The sequence below is a fragment of the Nothobranchius furzeri genome, chromosome 11 (assembly GCF_043380555.1).
Source record: "Nothobranchius furzeri strain GRZ-AD chromosome 11, NfurGRZ-RIMD1, whole genome shotgun sequence".
NCBI lineage: Eukaryota > Metazoa > Chordata > Actinopteri > Cyprinodontiformes > Nothobranchiidae > Nothobranchius > Nothobranchius furzeri.
The window spans coordinates 52,591,027-52,613,586 of record NC_091751.1 but is presented as its reverse complement, the minus strand read 5'-3'; the positions used below and the strand labels follow the sequence as shown (position 1 = coordinate 52,613,586).

Genomic DNA, 22,560 nt, shown 5'->3' with positions numbered 1-22,560 from the left:
CACAGAAAACCATGAGAGGAAAAAGAAACAGAGCGTGAACGGTCAAGGAGCAGCAAAGGTCTCAGCCTCCTTTTTTCCTTCCCCCTTTTCTTCACATCAAAATCAACAAATTAGTGACAAAGACTCCTGTCTGTGATTTTCATGAGTCTGACAGGACACAATACAACGTGTGATCTGCTCACATCAGGCATACACTGGATGACCAGCTGGGGTCCTAACTGGTGAACTGCATATTTCTGATGAACTTGTTTTTGAATTTGCAACTTTAAATACCATTTAAACAAGCTGAAATGATAGAGGAATGTCATCTGCACCATGTAGTCAAAATGGATAAAAAAAACAAATAATGATCTTTAAGTAATTGATGAAAAAGGATCCCTGTTCTCACCCCTTCACTGTATGCTACTCATCAGCACAAACAAGCTCAAAAAATTAGGCAGATTATAGTTTACTGGCAGTCATGGCTATTGATAACTTAAATAAGTGTCACAACTGTAGGCCCGCACTCTTTTTTGCAGCACAGTAAAGTTGCTGACTTAAGACTTTTAGAAGAGTGCCCATCTCCAGCGTGTCAATAAAAGGCGTTTACACTCTGCCACAAGGCCAGACTGTGAGCTATCAAACTCTTGGCAAGCCTGACAGCGGGTCTGGGGGAGGGGTGGCTACCTCAGGGACTCATCCAGGGTTTATCCCCAGGTCTCCACAGCCCAGTACCCACCACAAAGGCCCTGGGTACCAGAAGCATGTACACACAATTTAGCTTAACAGCTGTGCATGTCCCAGTCCAAGAAGATGGTTTATTGCAGGTGCCTCAGGGCAAATGTGACAAAACAAATCAGTGGAAAACAGAAAAAAAGTAGTGTTGCCGTTAAAACTTTTGATTTTTTACATTTTAGAGAAATTTCACATAACTTCCTAATTTTATAAAAAATAAAAAACACATCTTACTGCTGTTTGAAATCTTACTATAACCCAAAAAACAGAATTTTTTCTTTATACTTATTATTTATTTATTTTTTGCTGGTGGTGGTAAATTCAATTCAATTCAATTCAAAAATACTTTATTAATCCCAGAGGATAAGGAATAAGGAAGTGTCTCAGTTTCTCCACCTACAAATTGATGTTGAGTATTAGTGACAACTGGAACTCAGTTCTAATACTCTCATACTCCAGGAAATAAAGGGAACTGAAACATTTCCTACAGCATCAAAAGAAACTGTGGAACTGAACTTCTTGCCTTAAAGACCAAGTTCACTTTGTTTTTTAACATGTTTGGTGTGGTCTCTAGTATAAATGAATGTCTTATGAGTCAGTTTCTTTGGGAATAAAAGCTTTCATCTTCCTGTTTCAGGAACTAGAGCCAGAGCAGAGGTGAGCAGAAGACGGCAGGATTTGGAGTCTTATTTCCTGACATTTGGACATCTGACCTCTGATTGGATAACAGCAACAGAACTCTACCACTGGCTCTGTTTGCTTTGCAACATTAATGTTTAATCTCCACAAATAACACAAGCATGAAGGAGTTCTGCCATGTAGTGGAGTTGCTAATGCTAATGGTTAGCTTCTACTCGCTGAGATGTGCTCTGCTCTCTCCAGAAGGTGAAATCAATAACAGCCTTCCCTGTTGCAAGTCAAGATGGGTAAGTCCATGAATGCTGCTTGTGACTGGGTTTTCTAGTTCGAGCATTTCCCACTCTACTTTCTATCGGTGACTAATGCAAGAAATGGGGTAGAAGACTATTTTTACATTTAGCATGCATGTTAAGCTCATAGTGATTAATCGTTTTTTAAAAATCAAAAGTAAAAACAGTTTCTTGGTTTATTTAACATTCACCTATTTTTTCCCTTTTAATCTTTTCCAAAGAGATATAAACCTATGGCAAGATTATATTTCATATGAGCATTTTCTGCATAAAAGTAAATCATTAGTGACACACCATCACAGCTCAGAGATTATGTTTCTGCATGACCGCTCGGTAAAAGCAAATCAAAGCAGGCCAGCATAGGTTGAAATGGAGCGAGGAGGTGTTGTGTTCTGCAGTCGTGTATTTGACAGATGAGCTACTCTTTACCCTACATGTGCATCTGAGTGTGGCACCAGGTATCAGGAAAAGAGGGGGAGGAGAGGCAGCATGACTGCAACCACCCAGCCATGCAAGATGATCACTTTTCTCTTTGATGTCCGTTCAGTTTGCTTATCTGCAAAAGGGTGTACACTGAGGTCAGGCTACCTGCAGCAGCCACAGATCTGCTTCTCTGCCATATGTGCAGCCCCCCATTTGACCCTAGTGCCCCATGTTGTCCCTTTGGAGACCTGGTCTGCTTCATTATGCAGATAACTCTGCACCTGCCTGACTGACCTTGCATGAGTAGATGTGCGTGTGTGTTGGTCTGTAAGCAGGTGCATCAGTAAAAAATGGGAGACATAAAGTCAGATTGTTTCACATTCAAAAAAACAAAGCATGTGTTTTATCATTTTTAATTTTAGTCAACCTAATGATGCTTTTAAAGGAGCATGATGTGAGAATGAAATAAGGATGACATCCAGTGGTTAAATTTGGGTACTACAGTCCATTTTCTAAACAAAAAGTGGCTTTCTCACCGGTGTTAGCTCAACGTTAGCTGCTAGCCTTCTTCACCTGATGTTGGAGTAAAACAAAAAGGATGCCGAGGCGTCTTAGGGAAGCTATAAATAGCTTTCCTAAGCCTCTGTTTACTGCCAACTATACTGTCCACAACTCTGGAGCTTTTTGCCGGCCGGTGTCTAATTACAAACGCAGACGCAGCGGCATTAGCCGGTGCAGACACGATAACCCTGCATGCTCACAGAACGTAAACAGGTACAAAGCACCTCCTTAGCTATTTTTGAAAAGAAAAACACTAACAACCGCCCATCCAGCTGAGAAGGAAATCTGAACAATGCAATGCAACATGATTGAGTCATTAGACTGTTTAGTGATTATTTCACAGTAAAATCTTACCTATTCTACCTTTAATTTAACTGCTTGCACATGTTGGCCTGGCTTTAATGGTCAAAGCCAATGTAAAAAAAAAACAACAGTAGTTGAACTTGATGTAGATGCTTAATTCTATCGTTTAATTTTTTTCTTGCATCTTTTGACACTATGTCAAGGTCATTATAAAGCAGAAACGTTTATGCCAAACTAAGTACACTACTTAGAATTAGATAAGGGAAAACAAGGGACCATGAAGGATTTTTCCTCATAAGTTATTTTGGCTTCTATCCAAATGAGCAAATGTTAAAAATGTCTCAGCTATTTAATTTATCATTTTATGACAACAGGGATGAATGTAGGAGACAAAAATACAATTGGAAGCTTATGTTTATTGCTATTTTTATAATTTAGTGTCACACTTCTACTAGTTCTATGTTTATAGAAGTAAAACGTTGAGAAAGAGAGTAGGTTGTGGTTAGTTTAATCCTTTATCGCAGGTTTTAATGGTTGGGCTAGTCTTCAGTAGAGCCTCAGGAGCTGAATCAGGCTGGCAGCCTGCTTCTTAGCGAGAGCCAGGGGAGGAAGTCAGCTTTGTCACCCCTATAGCTGCCTCATTGGGCTGAGGTCACTTCCTGTTGCTCCCCCAGCCCATCTTCAGGGTCGTCCAATCAGCACAGCCCTGCGTGGGCCCCCACCCCTCTCCGAGCACCGAGCAGACTCTGGATATAGTTACAGGGCCACGGGGGACTGTCAGCTCACTCTCTATCCTCGTCTCTCCCTCCTCCCACTCTGTTTTTCCCGAGTCTCCCGAGTGTTCTCCGCCGCCACCACCCCGTCCCTCTGCACTCCTAAGAAAATCCTTTAGATGAGAACTGCTCCTGCGTCTGCTCCCTCTAAGCATCCCTGACACCAGCAAAGTAAGCCCATCTGCATATCCACAGGGCCTCGCGTTCCTGTGGCTCATGGTTTATGTATTTCACAGCTCCTTAAAACACAAACGCCTAATATCTCTCCCATGTGGAGGACAGGAGAGGGAGAGGAGAAAACTACTTTCACAAAGAAGGGTCTTTATTTCTCAGTGCTGTTTACTTCTTCATCCGGACTTCAGTTCGTGTGCTGTTGAAGGTTGTGTGGGATGCAGGGAGCTAGCAGATCTGGCTTTCGGTAGACGACAGGTGAAGTGCACGGAGCTCTGAAGGCAGATGTTGTTGGCAGATGTTGTGTTTTGCTTCCAATTGGAAAAGTCGAGCTATGGCACGACAGTGAGTAACAGACTGACACAAAAGTAACTAAAGCCAGTCTTAATTTGAGATAATAGTATATAATTAAGTATAATGCAGGGCATTGCTTAATTAAAGAAATCTCCCTCAGCTTACGCTGTTTCAATGCCATCATTGCCCCTTACTCTATTTAAACAATACGTCTGAGGAGGGCATTCAAATTGGAGCACTTCGTTTTGCGCAAGAAAAATCTGATACTTAGATGTCTGCTTCTCTCTGGGGCATAGCGAATGGTTCTCTGAAGCTAACCATTAGAGGGACCCCGGTCGCTTGTGTCGCCAGAGTAGACAATATTAAGGACATCAATCTGGGAGCTTCTTTTGCCGAGAGTAATGAGCAAACAAGTGGGAGAACAAATTGAGAATATTTAGCAGTCTGGAAACGGGTTGTTTTTGGAGAAGAGGTGACGACACAGAAGCAGCAACCAAAGCTCGGCACCTCAGACCATCACGCCACCACAATGCAGAGGATCGAAACTGTCAAACATCACCATAAAAGAAAGGAATACCTGCTTGGATTGAGCAGGTTTATGAGGAACATCTAACTTTGTTGCTGCTTCTATCTCATACTTATCAGTCTGATGTTGGAGTTATGTGTTAATAACACTTGTAAGTCGCTTTGGACAAAAGCATCTGCTAAATACATAAACATAAAGCAGGGAGATCTGGTGTGGCATATACATAAACGCATATATATATATATATATATATATATATATATATATATATATATATATATATATATATATATATATATACACACACAACCCGCTACAGGAAGCTGTATGGTGGCAGAAGAGACAGCTTCAGGCCCGTAAACAGTAGGTGGGTTTACTTTGTCTTTTCTCCATGGGAATTATCCATTAACAGATAATGGGGGGAAATCTGAGTGATTAAGGCCCAGGGAATTATGGGTGAATACAAATTGACTCCACCTCTGTGCGGTGCGCTCTCTTGAGGTAGAAGCACTGCTCATAAGGCACAAGCTCATTTCGGAAGTACTATGAGGCCCATTAAGGACCGGAGAACGCAGCACGGGGGTAGGAAGGTGGTAGTTGGGAGCGCACAGGGATGGACTCCCCCTGGACCGGAGCTGATTGGAGAACTGGCGCCTAGAGGGAACATTACTAATATCTATTTCCTGCCTCCACAGTTTTAGAAGGACAGAGAAAATCAAGTTGGAAGCGAGGAAGTGCGTATGTAAAAAGAATTTAATTAGTTTGAAAGAGAAAAGTGCAAATAAGCGGTAACAAATCTCACATTTGTGCAAAATAATGAAGTAATTCCAAGAAATAAAAGCAAGACTGTGACACATCAGCGGAGGTGAAACCCTTGCACAGCTAGAGCAAAGGATTCTGGGAGAACATGGCTCTAAGACGTGTCAGCTCAGACGCATGGCAGCTCGTTGGAGGTGCTAATCAGAGCAGGGCCGGGCTTCTGCTTGGATCAGCCACTCGGTGCCTACATTAACCGCTTCACAGCTCCCCTGGTTACCAGGCCAAAGGTAGAAACACCGACGTGACAGGTTTTTGTGTCGAGATAAACATGCGTAACGCTTGAATAAATGTTACAAAGGGTTCCGCCAACTGGAACACCTTTTGGAGTTCACAAAACATGAGGGACAAGGTCATTTCTTCACTCCATAAACACACTGAGTGGATTTTTCATCTATTTTTGATTAGTTTTTCTTCTTTCTTTGATCAAAATGTTATACAGTACAAAAATGGAAAACTTTATTCACACCTTTTCTGTTTTTGATGAACGTAGCTTTCAAAATGGTGTCAGTTTATGTAAATTGACAAAAAAATTATATATATATATATATATATATATATATCTTTCCTCGGATGCAAACATTAGGAAATGGTGTGACTGTATGTACACAGTAAAAAAGTATTAGAACACTCAGCATTTAAATAAATAAATACAGAGGTAATAAACCAGGGTACTGCAGCCCTGATACGTATCGGGACATTTTAATTATTACAATAAAAGTTGCAGTAATCATCTTTTTGATTTTAGGCATTATTTTAAAAGGTGTGAACTTTAATCCACTGAGGCCTAGTCCACACGTAGCCGTTTTTTAAAAAAAAAAAAACGAATATCCGCCCCTCCAAAAACTTGCATCCACACCACCTCGTTTAAAAACAAAACTCTGTCCACAAACTCTGTCTATTTATGTCGATGGTCCACACGTACCTGGATAAATACATTGTTAAGGACATGCCAGACCTGTAGGCGGCAGTACTTCCCCCGTTCTTAACCTCGTCCTTCGTCTGTGGTCTTCCGCAAGGAGCAGTAATTCCGCTTGCAAAAACAAACAAGCAAAAAGCGCTTGGACAATTGATAAAGCGAGCGCTGCTCTGAGGGCATCCATGCTGTCGGCTAGTGTAAACACAGGTCGCACACGTGATGCCAGCATTTTTTTGTCGCGGAAAGTGACATTGCGGACCTTAAAACTCCGGTTTTGTCCGTCCACACGCAGACACCCAAAACGGAGAAAACGCAGATCTTCACTTTGGCCGGAGTTTTTAAAAAGATCCGTTTTCGTGTGAAAAAACTCCGTTTTCGTGTGGATGACAGGCCAAAACGTAGAAAAATATCTACGTTTTGGCAGATCCCCGGCTACGTGTGGACAGGGCCTGAAACCAGCTATAACAAATTCTAACATAAGCATTAAAGGGAGACTAGCCACTATAGGCTTGCTTTTAGCCCCCACCAGTGTCCATTTAGTAGAACCAAAGGCAAAACGTATCTTCTTGATGTGCGTTCGTCTTAACCTTAATCTGAAAGCTGAAATGTCTCCTCAGTCTTCAATAGTGTCTACATGTGATTTGACACTAAATTAAACAAACCAGCTGTGTTCATGATCTAAAAGATGCAGGAAATGTGGTGGAAGCAGACTGCAGCGCCAGGCAAGTCAGCTCCATATTTTCTTAGTCCAACAGACTGGACTAGCACTCAGAAATTGCAAGTGCTGCATTCTGGCCACAAAGGGCGAGAGGTTTCTGAGTGACATTTCATTAACCCTGTAAAGAGTCATTTTAGCATATACTGGCTCAATAAATTATTGAAAAATATCAAAAGGTTGCAAAGTATCTCTTAAGTTGACTTATCTAAGAGAGCAGAAACAGCAATAACAAAAGACATGCAGAGATAACAGAGATAATGTGTACTTAATAAGAATAATTAGGATTTTAAGTCAAATGAAGACTTAGTTTTACTTTTATGTTTTATACAGTATGACTGTACCCTTTATGCATCTTTGCTCATGGTTGTAGAAAGTGAGTTGTGTTTCAGAATGACATGCTGAGACTGACCTCCAGGTCACAGACAGGAGGGTGAAGGAAACAAGAGATGGCAAAAAACAGTCTGTATGAAGATCTGTCTAAATATCTGTGTTTAGGACTAAAACTCTAAACTCAAACTGAATCCATCTAATATCTGATATGGTAACGTTAAATAGCACCTGCTTATTAATTATTAAAGTAAAATAAAAATGAATATAGGCATACACCAAAGAATTAATATTTCTGGAAATTTTTTGAAAAATTCCACCAGTGTACTCAAAAAAATAAAAAAGTGTAGAAACCATCCATCCATTTTCGGCTGCTTTTTCGGGGTTGGGTTGCAGGGGCAGCAGCCTAAGCAGGGAGGCCCAGACTTCCCTCTCCCCAGCCACTTGGGCCAGCTCCTCCGGGGGAATTCTAAGGCGTTCCCTGACCAGCCGTGAGACATAGTCTCACCAGCGTGTCCTGGGTCTTCCTTTAGGTCTCCTCCCAGTTGGAAGTGCCCGGAAAACCTCACCAGAGAGGCGTCCAGGAGGCATCCTGACCTGAAGCGTAGAAACCGTAAAAAGCAAAATATTTGAAATCACCCTGGTGACAGCATATGACACTGACATTTCAGGATGAGTTACGGCTCTACAGTTACCAATACTCGGTCAGATGAGCAGTGCGTAGGTCACACAGGCAGAAGGGAGAAAAATAAGGAAAAGTGAGAAATCCACAACAACAAAAGGTGAGAGGCAAATACGCGCTAAAGAATGATATGTAGGCGCAGCAGCTGCAGGCAGGTCCGCTGGGGACAAACAGTGCAGGCTGCTGAGATGGATTGCATGGAGTCCTGGACCCCCTGCAGCCACAAGAAATAAAATAAATAACACCAATCCACACTGAAATGCTCTAATTTACTCCATCCTAAGGAGTTGGACCTATTCTAGAAAATAAAGGTCAAATAACCTGACCTTTTCAGACCAAGTGAACGCTGTTGATCATCAGTGAGAAATTGTAAACAATGGAGCTGAACTATGAGCTAAGAAAAGCTTTCTTGTGAGGAAAAACCAAAAAGAGGTGTGAATATAGACCCGATTATCTGTCAGGTCTCTAAAGAGTGACTAGACTGTATGTTAAATAAAATTATGGGCACATGCCTTGTCTTTCATCTTGACTTGTTCTTGCTAGCCTCACTGTGGCACTGTCAGACTGAGGTATGAGCCTTGAAGGGGGCTGAGGTCCACAAAAAAGAGCAAGGATGGAGAGTGTTGAGGAGAGACCCCTTGGCTGGGCTCGCGGCGTGGAACACCGTACAATTAGCCAGCCCCTGCGTTCTGCCAGCTTATAATTATCAGTGCTCGCCTTAATTGACTCCCTTAGCCTGCTGCAAAGGGACCCCCACCTCTTCCTCATCCCCTTTCTCCCCCTGCTAGATGCAGGCCGCCAAGCGCCACACCAGACTCTCCAAAGTCATTTAGAAAAGCGCTCATATTTTCGACACAAAAGGGGGAACATTTGGTGAGAGAGAATTCATCATCAGGTGTCTAGAGGTTTTCCTTAATAGAAAAGCTGAGTCCCACTGAGTGCGCTCCATGTAGCGGCCAGCCACGCATGCTCAGGACCAGCAAGCCGCCATTCACAGCGGGCCACAAGACATTAACATAATTTTATATAACACAGGCACCCGCGCTGGAAATTTAATACATCTCAGCAAATACGAGAAAGCCGTTTTGCATATTTTTTTCTCATTCTTCCCTTGCTTTGGCTCTGCCTTCTAGCTTTATCCGTCCTCCTTTGGTGTCTTTCTGCTGTCTTGTCTCCGACCTGCCTCCGTCTCTCGTGTTGCCACTCTAGTTTGCACCCTCCCTCTTCCTCCCTTACACAACCACCCCTCTTTCCTCACCCCATGGCGCTGTGCTCACTAGGAGAGGGGAAGTTCATTACCTCAGCTAAATCAGAATTAGTCCCTTCATTTTGACGGGGCGAACTTCATTAGAAAGGCCCTTCCTTAATCCAGCAGGGAGAACTGATGAATCTACATGGGGGCAATAATTTGCTTCACACAGCACATTCAGCCACTTCCTCCACACAGTCCCCCCTCCCCTTTTCCCGTTTTTTGCCTTCTTTCTTGCTTTATGTTCTTGTGGCTACATTTTATTAGATCTACAACAACAAGAAAGTGACTGAGAAAGGAAAACACCTGCATATAATTAACTAATGGCAGCTGAGATGGTGTAGAGAATGAGTTATGCCGTTGGAATGTCCCGTCTCCCCACAGACTTCAGGGTCTCTGGAGCAGCCACGGCTGTCTTGGCTGACGCTCAAACACGAACAGAGTGAGCACAGATGAGAACAAGCTGGGTCTGCAGGCCTTAAGGAACTATTTTATTTGATTTTTTAAAATATTTTGATAACATTCAAGATGATTGAACAAAAGAGAAGCCAGACAGAGAGAGCAATACTTCTTTGTCTTTTTGTTTTTGTTTTCCGTAACCTTCGTAGAGCGAGAAGCACTTTTTGCAAGGATCTCTTCACAGACCGAGCTCCAGCAGTCGTCCAGATTCTTGTAGCAAACAAGAGAGCAAAGAGACGTGAATCAGGACAGACAGCCCCTGACTGCCGTACCACAGCGCCTGGTGTCAAACAGATGTGAAACTTGGCAGCTATGCTCCCCAGAAAACAGAGAACCCACAGATTATGATTTTTTTTAAAGTCCTGCTGCCCTGCCTCTTTCACCAAACAGTCCCAACTCCCCCACACTGTGCCCCTCTAGTCACCCTCCCTCATCACCTCCACACAGGGGTCCCCTGACAGGTAATCTTGTCCCTCGAATGTGAAATCTCCAACAGCGATGCCCCGCGCTTTTACCCCCTGCCTCTGTGGCTGATGGGTAAATTGGAATGGCGCACCCTGCTGGCGCCAAGAGCTCTGAACAGACAGCAGCACGCACATGCTGAGGCGCCCCTCGCACGCTCTGTCTAATATAGTGGACATGCACACTCGTTCCAAGCTGCAATATCTATGCACAGACACACGTCCATGCACGGATGTGCACCGGGCTGAAAACACACCCCGCACACCAGCAAGCTCCAGGTAAATCACAGCCTCATAAACACAAACACATACACATGCCACATGAGCGCTCTGTGCTCGATGTTATCACTCTCATCTGCATACAGATTGAATATATGACAAAAAGGGAACAGACACTGGGCTGAGTCAATATATGTTGAAATTTAAATAAGCATCAGGAGATGGCTCCGCCTGGGCCCACTTTTCAGAAACTGTACCTGATTTTCTGTTGCCATGGTTTCTATTATGTGTGTATTTGCTGGTCAGATCACACTAAACAGATAAATGGTAAAAACCACAGATTTGCACATTTCTTATGTGTGTTAGTACTCCCAACTCTGAATTTAAAAATGTGCCTTAAATCACCTTTTTAATAACCTTTATCTTTTATTTTCCTTTTCTTTTAAATGCAGCCAGGCATCTGGGTAAGGCTTCCCAGTGGACTGGTTTAGCTGTCCAAAACTTCAGCCACATCTGTCTATTCTGCTCCTCAGTCAATGCTCTGAAGCATGTGTACATGGTTGAGTCCACCCACAAATCGCAGGGACGTCCTAAATAGTCAGTGGGACCTGAAGGGGCTAAAGATCACCGCAGAAGAAGCCACAGAGGCCTTCCTGTCAAAGGCAGCACATTCAGGGGGCCAGGGGTGAGGGGAAGCCGGAGGGAGTGAGCCAGAGACATGACATACATTTCATTACTCTTAAACCAACTGTGGGTTCAACTCAGCGCCTTGGATTTCCATTGCCGTCTCAGAGGATGGAGTAAGTGGAGGTGTAAAAGAATGGTTTTATACAAAGAACACAATGGGTAGGTGGACAAAGGCAGGCAGCAGGACTAATTGCTTAGGGGCTCGTTGGAAAAATTTTGTAAGTACCTCTGTTTAAAGCTAATTTTAGTGGCGTATGTCACTCTGGTGAAGCTTAAACCTTCAACAATTAGAAAGGATCTTAAAAAAATATGTTCAACAAGTCTGGTCTATTTTAATCTTCCAATATTTGTTTTTGCCTGTAATAAAAGTAACAGTGAGCAGTTTCCTGCTACTGTACCCTACTGGTTGAAAGTGGAATAACAACTGTTTTAAACAACCCTGCTGTAGCTAGCGCTAAAAACGAGCTAACATTAACATGGGCCAATAATAAAATAAACCAGGAAGTAAAAAGATCCACACTGTTAAAATAGTATTATGTCCAATAGCAGCAAAGACATGCAGGTCCCCATCTGTCCCAGATTTTGTAGCCTCCTTTAGCTCAACTAAAACTAGCATAGGCCACGCTGATGTTCACTCTCGTTTTAGTTATATGCTTCACCTCCAAAGACATCACTCTCTAACTTTAACTTCCAGGCTCTACTGTGATACTGACAGAAAAAGCAAACTTCTTCATTTTCTTCTTCTTGTGCTTTTATTGATTATTGGCAAACTAAAGAAGCTAACCACTAGCTCCCTCAAACACAGGGTGCGCCGTTTACTCTAGTTGTAGCTATTTTCTTAACCTCTATTTTTTACGGTCAGGCACTGCCGTGAAGCTTTTGATTTGTGTTTTTAATGATGATTGGTGAACTGAAAATGCTAACTGCTAGTATTACAGCTAACAGCCATAAAGCAGGTAAAGAGCTCCCCCTGGGGCACCTATGAAAGTATCTGGTGCAGCTTTTGGTCAGCAGAGGGGTGCAGGGTGTTGTCAGATAGGAAACAGGTAAAGTTTCTAACCCATCAAGCAATGAAATTAATGTTAAAGCTCTAGCTTAAACAATCTGTTGTTACTTTAAAAGACACAAAAGTCTGCACAATCTTTTGTGGAGGATTGAATTCCTGAGAATAAAGTTATTTTAGATGCAAGAACAGAAAGCTGAGCCTATTTCAGACATGCCAAAACTCTCTCAGTACATTAAGACAGCCTGGAGGATGCCTCTGACCTACGGGGGCATTTCCTTAGAGAGGACTACATTCTCAGATGGGGGCAGGGGTTAAAGGGGACAGAGCTGCATGGGTGAATTGCAATGCCCAACTACAGCCTGACTTTGCCGCCTTCTTGGATTTGATGATGTGCGATCTCTCAGAGCAGCACAGCAAAAAGACACGCTGTCATCGCTGCTCTGTAATGGAAAAATAAAAATAAAAAAACGTCTGCAGCCTAACCTACTTTTATATAAAAAGAAAATGCCTTCTCTTAATTCCTTGGTGTGTTATGAAAATGGCTATAACATTACAAAACACTATTATTGTTGCTCGCTGGGGGGGAGCCCCCGCTCATTAGGCTTCAAACACATCACAAGTTTTGATTATTCTATCGGCTTCATTCTCTCATTATAGTGACAAACTCCTGCTATTTTGTTGCCAGTCTCCTTCCAGCTGTCACATCTTTTGAAAGATCACAAAACCCTTCAAACGCACTTGTGATATGTTTTCAGATTCACCAGACATGGCTTGATTCCCCCATTGAATTTGCAGGATTAACTGGAGGAAGAAAACGTCTCATATTTCTTAACCGGTTGCTGTGTCTGACATCAGAGCGTATGAAATTCTTGCATACTGGTATTGTCCAGGGGAGGGAACCCTCACTCTTACCGTCAGCGCTTCACCAAGTGGGACAGAGATGATTAAAACACGCCATGGCTGTGACTGACAGACTCCCCACCGCTTCCAGAAGATGACATGTCTCCAAGTCACTCAGAAAAGCAACTCCTCTAATTTTAACTCAGACTATAACACCGACCCCCACTGTCAAAACCAACAAAAAAAAAAAACAGCCGTGCTGAGATTCTTAACCACAATAAAAGTGATAACAACTAAACAGAGAAATAAGTTAAAAAACAACAATGGGGAGGGAGAAGACAAAAGGGCTGAGAAGGTGCCATTTCCCCCCGGTGCACACAAACAGCAGGAACCTGTGAGCTTGTGACAACACCTTCAAACATTTCTGTTACTTTCACAGAAATATCTGATGCTGATGCTCCAATGTGATGCTTCTGCAGCAGGCTCGTCCCAGCGCACGTTCGACTTGGCAAGATCTCAGTTGCCAAAAAAAAAGAAGAAGAAGGAGGAGAAAGAAAGGGAAAAACACTCTCCTAACTGTCTGTGTTTGACATTTGTCATGACAGAAATACAGTGAGACGAGGAAAAGAAAAAGAGGAGCGAGAGCAGGGACTGGATGAGAAAAATGGAGGAGCGGCAGAGGATGATCAATGTGTGAAGCAGTTTGTGTGGCAAAAAAAAAATAATAATTTGGCAATTTCCAGGCTCCTTTCATTTGTTTTTGCTTCCTGCAACGTGGGGGAGAAAGTGCGACGATGGTGGTGGGATTCCTTGTGACTGTCGTGTTGTGCAGCGAGCTCGGGGTCGCGTACTAAATGATTCACAGAAAACTGAATCTTTTACATTGGCGTCAGCAATTCAGCCGGGCGCCCTTGTGGGGGAATTCTTTTTGTGTGTTTTTATTGAAGTCTGCATTGAGCGCGCCCAAAAGCTCTGACAGGGGGCCCCCGAGGGCGCTTGTCTTCACCTCCAAATCATAAGATGGCGAGACGAAGCTCCCTCTGAGCGCTAAATTATACCCCTCAACACCCCTTCTTGCACACAGACCTGCAACCCTGCCCTCCCCACCCTAAAAAATAAAACAGAAGCAGAGAAGAAAAGCCTTCAGTAATGCAGTCCCCGTGGAGGGCTCCACCATCGCTTTGCGCTGCTGGAACAGCTGACAGGCTCAATGCGGCAGGTCCGTTCCCTGCAGTCTGTCTTACTTGGGGCTCCGTTATGATGGTTAGTACCTCTTCTATACGGATGTGACTTCTTTGCTTACTAGGTGGCCCTCACATGGCAGGCCTCTCCACTGACCCATGGCAGCTTCGTGGCTTTGAGTCAATTACTCCCAGGTTACGGTTTCCTTTATGTGTCTTTACCTCTTCCAGACTACCAGAAGAATAGAAAAGTGATGTAAAGCTCTTGGCACATTCACAGAAAGTTGAGGGGACCAGCAAAAGTGGAGGGGTGTAATATGAGTGGTGGGCCCAGCTGCACAAACAGGGGCATCATGAAATTTCTGTGTGCTTGATGGAACAGAATTTGCATAACTGGCTCCTCATGTACCCCTAAAATGGTCCATTTTCCACATGTCTCACTGAAAATGCCAACACGAGCGCGATACTGGAATTGCCAAACCAGCTCAGAGTAGCTTGTGTCTTTTCTCGAGCTGTAACCCCCCCCCCCCCCTCCCCCCCAGCCTGCTTTTGCTACAGGGCCTCATCCAAGTCCTGCTGCCTGACCTGTCAAAAAGCAGCCCCTGTTCTCTCTCAAATACCCAAACAAAATAAACCAACAACCGCTGGCAGGGTCAGAGGGCAGCTGCTCCGGGTGCTCGGACTCTGGTGTGCCCTCTGATTGGTAGAAAGGGCAGTGAGTAAAAGGGAATCTTTTCAAAGTGAAATCTCCAGCTGCTGGCTTAGAGCTCAACACCCCACAGTTTGTTTCTCTCACTTCTGTCAGGAGTTTTGCCCGAGCCATTTGGAAGGATTAGAAAAAGTGGGGGAAGAGAAAATTTCAGCTGCGCAGAGCGTGTGTACTGTAGGATCTGAGTGATGACTCCAAGACCCCTCGGAGAGTGATAAACCTTTGACCTTGACAGCCCCCCGTGGTGACCCCTGACCTCTGGCTCTGTGCCACAGACTCCGTAAGACAGGTGCAAGCAGGAGAGTGACCATACCTCCACCATCTTGGCCAAGCTCTCTCATCCTACTTTATCCCCTTACACCCCTACATTACGGATGGGCTATCACATCACATCTCAGTTAAAACGATTTGTAAAAGGTAAGGATAATGGCACAAAAACTTTATATCTAAGCTGAGTTTTATAAATGCGACCGTGCTCTGAGAAACTCGAGTAGATGTGTGAGATTGGAGGCATGATGACACATCATGACCCCCCCCCCCCCACTAAAACAGGCACAAAAATGGAAGGTTGTGCCAGTCCGCGCCAGTCTTTCTACAGATCCATTTCCTCTCCCTAGGCACTTCCCTCATGTTGTTGGCCCAGTGATTCAGTGCCTTGCATTAAGAGCAATTCACCTGCCTCCAGCGTCCCAGCGGCACAAGTCCCCTGGGGGAACCAGGTGGAGCATAAAAAGTTCCACATATGGTAAAGTCAAGCTGCTCGGAGGCTGCCGAGTGTCTGCTGTGGGGATAGAGGTTCCTAAAAGGCCCAGCTGGTACTTGGAAAAGAGCTTCTGCATTACTACACCTCAGTGTCTGTTTGGGCTCCCCTTTGGAAAGTGTTGGCTGGCGCACATGACCAGCCATTTTAGATTTTCTCGCTCTACCCCCCTCCCCATCTCTCGCTCCCTCTCGTCTTCCAACTGGTTCTGTATCCAATTGGACATTTGGTCCTCCACTGCTGGTTAATCAAATTCCTCCATCTGGCCCCCTATCCCCGTGGAACAGGAAAGGTGCAGCCTGAGCTTGGGTCCAAGTGCATATCGGGAGGGAGGAGGGGAACGGAGACAGGGACTGCCTACCTGACTTACGCAGCTCAGTCAACTAGATCAGGTAGAGAGCATGAGGCCAGGCCTGATCATTCTGGGCAAACAGGAACAGCTTGGGACTGGGTATCAGAGCCCTGCTGTTCATATACAGCTCAGGGACGGCAGTCGGTTCGTACGACAGTAGGAGGATTTTATGAGCTAATACCTCCACGTACACTGTAGAATACAGAACAGAGTGCAGCCTAAGTACTACTGGCTACAACAGAAGGCAAGCACCACCCTACCACAGTGATGCTATTCAGTCTCCCTGGCACTAGAGGGTGCTGATCTTCCCAAATTCTAAGAACAAAGAAAAAAAAAAAGCAAGAAAACCCCCTCAGTTTTTATTAAGGCTTCAAATTTGCCTGTGTTCTTCTTTCACTGCTTCTCAGTTCAAAGTAGCCATGTGTCGTAACTAAGCAGTGCTTAAGCCTTTGCTCTGATCAAAAAGAGCGATCTTAAGATATAACACAAAGCCAGCAGTGATCTTTTAATTCCCTGGAGACAGCATGCAGCCTCCACAAAATATCGCCTTAACTACATACTTATTAGAGGAGACCCTTCAAAAAGCAGTTTTGCCTCAGAGTTAAACAAGTTTCAAAGTCCAGTCACCTTCATAAAACGCTTCCCTCACAACTGTGGCATCTCCATCTGATCAAGGCGGCTTCGTGCTCTGATTTAGCTGGAGAATCTGAGGTTAGAGCAAGAACATAAAGTGACTCGTGGAAACAGAAACACATGGCATCCGAAGTGCCGCCTCTACTCATCCCTAATATCTATTGCATGATTTCTATTCATGTCCGACAGTCCCGTCTCCTTCCAGGTGGCGAAACATGTGTCAATAATTAAACTGCTTTCACATAACAGGATACAGGAACACAATGCAATTTGCTCTCCATGTTTCATTGGGCCTTTATGAAAGCGCATGAGAGAGTGTAATTAATCAAACCACTGGAATATGTGAATGGCAATTTCAACTTAATGGCACTTACAGGGATTGGGTCCCTTAAGCACTACGTTCTGTCTACCAAATGAGCAAGCTCCAATTCCATCTTCTTAGTTTTGACAATAAAACCTGGCGATGATGTTAAACAGCACTAATTTGACATCACCAAGTCTGCAAATAACATCACAATGTGGCAGTGATGGTGTCGTGAGCTCCGAAGCACGGTAACAAAACCCGACTGAAGATGAGCTGATCCAGCTCCAAATGCATGACTGTCATGCTCGGATTTCAGAAATGAAATTTCTTTTAATGATCTTGCGTTGACCTCAAATCTGAGCGTAAGCTCTGTATTCACTTAACCACAGGAGGCTAACCACCTCCCAGCCAGGGACAGGAAGAGGATCATTCGCTGCTTTTAGTGGCTTTCTGTGAGAAGACGGTCCTCGTCTAAATGGCACCCATGTCCCTAAAAGTGTTTCTCTCTCTCCCACCACTCATTCTCTCTCTGGGTCTCTCCAAAGACTCCTCTAAGTGCAGCATCTTGTTTCAGTAATTCAGCCAGGGCAGAGACAGTGGAGAGAGGAAAGTAATCGATTTCTCTCTCATTTGGTTCCTCCAAGACTTGCTGCAAGGCCTCTTAAGGGAGTTCTGGACTATTGGACAGCACAATGTTATGGGAGAGTGTCATTGCGTTTAAGGTCATCGTTACACCAAGGTTTCATTTTGAGTATACTTTTATTGGCGTATTTAGTGATAGTGGAGAAACAAACAACACTACTGTCATTTCCAGGATGGCAGACATCAAGACGTGTCCTTACAGGTTACAACAGCTCTGGCATTTGAATGACAGAAGAAGAAATTGAGTTCTATAGCAACATGATACGCTGTGGCTATACACTCAGAGAACTTCTGTTAATATGAGGCTTTCAGTAAAGTCCATAGGTAAACCTTGAATCTATAAAAAGATAAATGCAAAATTTTTTATAGAAAAATGCCTTTAATGTGTGTTTACTATTTCTGCTTCATGCTTCACATCATCGCAAAAGAGGGATGACTAAATGTAAAAAGGAATCTGGGGCTGGGTTTTTGTTTGAGCTACAGATCTGAAGAATAGGGCATATTATCATACATTAATAATTATTTAAGGAACTCTTCTTCCCACTTTAACTTAAATATTCATCATAATATACAAATAATATGATGACTAGCTGCTAATAAAATACATTATCTTATCATAAAAAGGATTTATAGTATGTATTCATGAATAAAACAAACTACTGATATTAAAAAAATGCTTTTCATAATAAACTAATTTTTTGTAGAAGCTAAGCTACTAAATTCAAATCATTTTAAAAGTATTTTACAATCCCTGATGAAGTTCTCTGACCGAAATCTTGACCAATAAACTCCTACATCGCAGATTGAAGTGTGCGGATTCTTATTTTGTTAATAAGTATTTTATTAAAAATACAATAAAACAATGTTGTATGTAAAAATTGTACGGTTGTTGCAACAATGTTGGGGCTTTATGCCATTGCTAACATGATGCTATCAGGATTTTAAAGGGATTTTAATACATTTGCAGTGGTCTCTAGTAGGAATGAATGCCTTATAAGTTGTTCTCTGGGGAAAAAAGGTCAGGTGCACCTGTTTGAGAATGTAGAAGTCAGCCAGAGGAGAAAGTTGCTTCAGACGAGAGGATTTAGAGTCTTTATTTCCTGATATTTGGACATCTTGCCTCTGATTGGCTAACAGCGTGGCTAACAGCAGCACGACTCTCTAACTTACGCTGTTTGTTCTGCAACCATGATGTTTTATCTCCACAAATAACGCAACCCTGAAGGAGTTCGGCCGTGTGGTGAGGTTGCTAATGCTAACTGTTAGCTTCTACTAGCAGAGACATCCTCTGCTGTTTCCTGGACGCTAAACCAACGACAGCGTTCCCTGTCGTGAGTCAACATGGGTGAGTCCATGATTGTTAAGTGACAGTGTGACGTAGATCTGTCAGGCTTTTAAATCCTAAAGCTTTGCTGTCTAATTTCTATCATGAGCTAATGCAGCAGATGGGGAAAAGCCTATGTTCATGTTCAGCCTGCATGAACAATTGAGACCAACTGATAATTTTATAAAGTTCTAGACAAAGAATGGTTTCTCAGCACACCTGCAACTTAAAGAAAACAAAACCATTTTTATAATGTCACATTAATCTATATCATGTTGGAGTCATGTTGGATGGCTGTTCATCCGAGTCCCAGCCTCTACGTTGGGGTGTCCCACAAGGTTCAATACTCGGCCCGTAACTGTTCAACCTCTATATGCTGCCCTTAGGAGCCATTTTCAGAAAGCACGCTGTCTCATACCATCTTTATGCTGACGACTGTCAAATCTACTTTTCATTTAAGCCAACTCAGTCAACGAAAATTCTGTCTGATTGTATCCTTGAGGTCAAGCTATGGCTTGCTGATAACTTCCTCCATCTTAATGACTCCAAAACTGAGTTAATCGTTTTTAGTCCTTACAGTATCACGGCTACTCATCAACCTGACCTCAACTATCTCTCACCTAATGTATCCTCTGTAATTTCCAACCTTGGAGTAAAAATGGACCAGGCTCCGAAGAATGATGTCCAGGTCAATAACACAGTTAAATCATGTTTTTACCAACTAAGACGCATCTCGAAATTAAAGCACATCCTGAGTGTCCGTCTTCTGAAATCTGTGGTCCACACTTTCATCACCTCAAGGCTGGATTACTCTAACTCCTGCTTATATGGCATCAGTAAAGCAGCTCTTTCTAGACTTCAGCTGGTCCAGAATTCAGCAGCTAGGTTGCTGACTGGAGCTGACAGAAGACAACACATTTCTCCAATTCTGAAATCTCTCCACTGGTTGCCCGTGCAGTTCAGGATACATTTCAAAATTTTGCTTCTGACTTACAAATCCTTGAACCATCAAGCTCCTCCATATCTGTGTGAACGTGTCCATTACTACAACCCGCCGCGTGCTCTCAGGTCTGAAGATAAGCTCCTCCTAGCTGTTCCGAATGCACGTTTAAAAAGCCGTGGAGAAAGGGCTTTCTTTGTCTGTGCACCGAAGCTGTGGAACGCATTACCACTGCTAGTGAGGCAAGCACCAATAGCTAGCAGTTTTAAATCACGCATGAAAACTCACTACTTCAACCTAGTGTATACAACATAATTATGAGCCTCACTTACAACTACATTGTTTACAAATGGAATGCACAATATCAACTTCCGTATCATTGAGGTTCTTTTTTAAAATGTTTTTCTTATTTTTTATTCTCCCTGTGTTTTATTGATTTTTAACTGTTAGTTTTAGGAATTTTGTTGTTTTTCCTTTTTATCTTTTATCTCTGTTCTACATGACTGTATGACGTTGGTTTAATTAACTAACATTTTTTGTGTACAGCGCCTTGTTTGGTTGTAATGCCTTGTTGAATGCACTTTATAAATAAAATGGTATGGTATGGTATGTTTGTTTCTCTAACTGGCTCCATCAACAGGTCTTGTTTCCTGTTCAGCTACTTTGCATCTTGCCTGCACTCGTACCCTTTGTGGTTCCTGATCATTCATTCTGTGTATCAAATCCTTTGCCAGCCTGCTAAATTCTTAATACCGGTCAGTAAATCTCAGGTTGAGCTCTTGTTCATTTACATCTGATTGTTTTATTCCTGCAAAAAACCCAATTAAAAATGCAATTTAACTACCTGCATATCTTGGCATGAATTATTTGCAAAATAGAGACCAATCTCGCGTGTCATTAGGAGTGCAGCTGCAACACAAACAAGACAAATCTATCTATTGTTTATTACCTCCTCAGGCTTTTTACCCAGAGGGCAGAATAAGAGAGGGAGGGGCAGAGGTCAGCGCAATTACCATTCACTCCATCCTTGGAGTCAGACAGTGCTAAGACATGCAATGGCAAATTCAATGGCAGCAACGTATATCACATTACCATAAAGCCCTAAAAGAGAGCTAACCTTTGTTCAATTCCATTTGATTCTAAGAGAGGAACACACTGACAGCCTCATCCAGGCCGGGTGTTTCAAGAGTTCACTTGTTTGTCTTTCAGTCTTGTGACTGCTCTTGCTTAAGCTTTCCAAAGCCTTCCAAAAATAAAGCGTCAGGGGACCTGAAGGATCACTGAATCATCCTGGGTGGAATATCATATCATCTGAAGAGCTTCAAGGTTCAGTCTTCGACAACGCCTGAGAAAGGAAAGCTGTTCTTAGAAGTAAAACACAGTCATACTAAATATGCTGTCTAGTTCAATAATACGGTGTTTGAGTTGTTGCTCGCAATCTGATTGGCAGTGACACATTTATAGTTTCCTTTTAGCACCAAATACAGCACATATTTTACCTGGAAATGCACAGAACTATTCACTGGCATTCGCAGGATCAGTATGGTCTAACATGCCTGTTGACTGAAAATGCAAACAGCCAGGGCTGACAGAATGTGCAATACTGTTACTGAACAAAAAGGCTTTGTGGCAACATCTTCAGTCCAGCTTAAAGCCAACATCTTTGGTTCCTTGTCGCAATCGTTGGGCAGCATGGAAGGACGAAGGTTGCCATGGAGGATGAAAGAAATGCAAAGGAAAATGGGCAGTAAGTCAATATCCGAAAGAAAGAAAGAAAGAAAGAAAGAAAGAAAGAAAGAAAGAAAGAAAGAAAGAAAGAAAGAAAGAAAGAAAGAAATGGAAAGGAAAGAAAGAGAAAGATCTGTGATTTTTCCTCCCCTCCCATGAGACCTCCCTTGATGCCAAGCATTCATCATCCAGCCTCTAATATCAGTTATTCTGTGGCTCCTCTGCTTACAGCAGAATTAATTTCTGCTTTAATTACTCATCGGCGGAATGCTGATGAAGGAGAGGGACGAGGCATTCTGGGACTCGGGCCTCATTCCACCACTTTAATTTGAATGAATTCCACACGGAGACGCTGGCAAACAACTGGCAGCCGAGCCCCGGGAGCCACTGTGGGACTGCTCAGAAGAGCTGCAGCCATGGCCCCCACCAACCAAGCTAGCTACCTAGAGTGTGTACGTGCCTGTGTGTGTGTGTGTTTCCTCGCCTGTGTGTAGTACGTACAGCATGTTGATTGTGTTCTAGGCAGAGAGTGGAAGTGAAACGGAGGAAAGAATGTACAAGGCATGGAGAAAGTGATGATGGTTAATATACTGCATGTTTACACGGTTTAGGTATGCACGTAAATAAACCGAGGGATACAGGAGCAGAACAATGCATGGAAATACAACAGTAAAGAGGGAGGGGGGGGGGGAGGGGGGGTTCACAAGGACAAGAAACATGTCAAGTATGAAACAGCACTCCTGACTGCAGCTCAAGAGTTTGAGAGTAAAAATCATTAATAGTTAATTTGATTATTCCAAATATCTGGAAAGGGAAAGACAGCCTGTAAATCATACAGGAACTGACAGAACACATAGAATAAGGGGTAGAAGTAGGAAAAGGTTGTATGTGAGTATTTGCATAATGAGAC

At 43.2% G+C, this 22,560-nt stretch overlaps 1 protein-coding gene across 8 annotated transcripts in view; it reads right to left on the bottom strand.

Annotated features, from left to right (window-relative positions):
* znf521 (zinc finger protein 521) overlaps positions 1–22,560 on the bottom strand; it is a 101,497-nt gene that overhangs the window by 21,310 nt on the left and 57,627 nt on the right. The window lies entirely within an intron of this gene.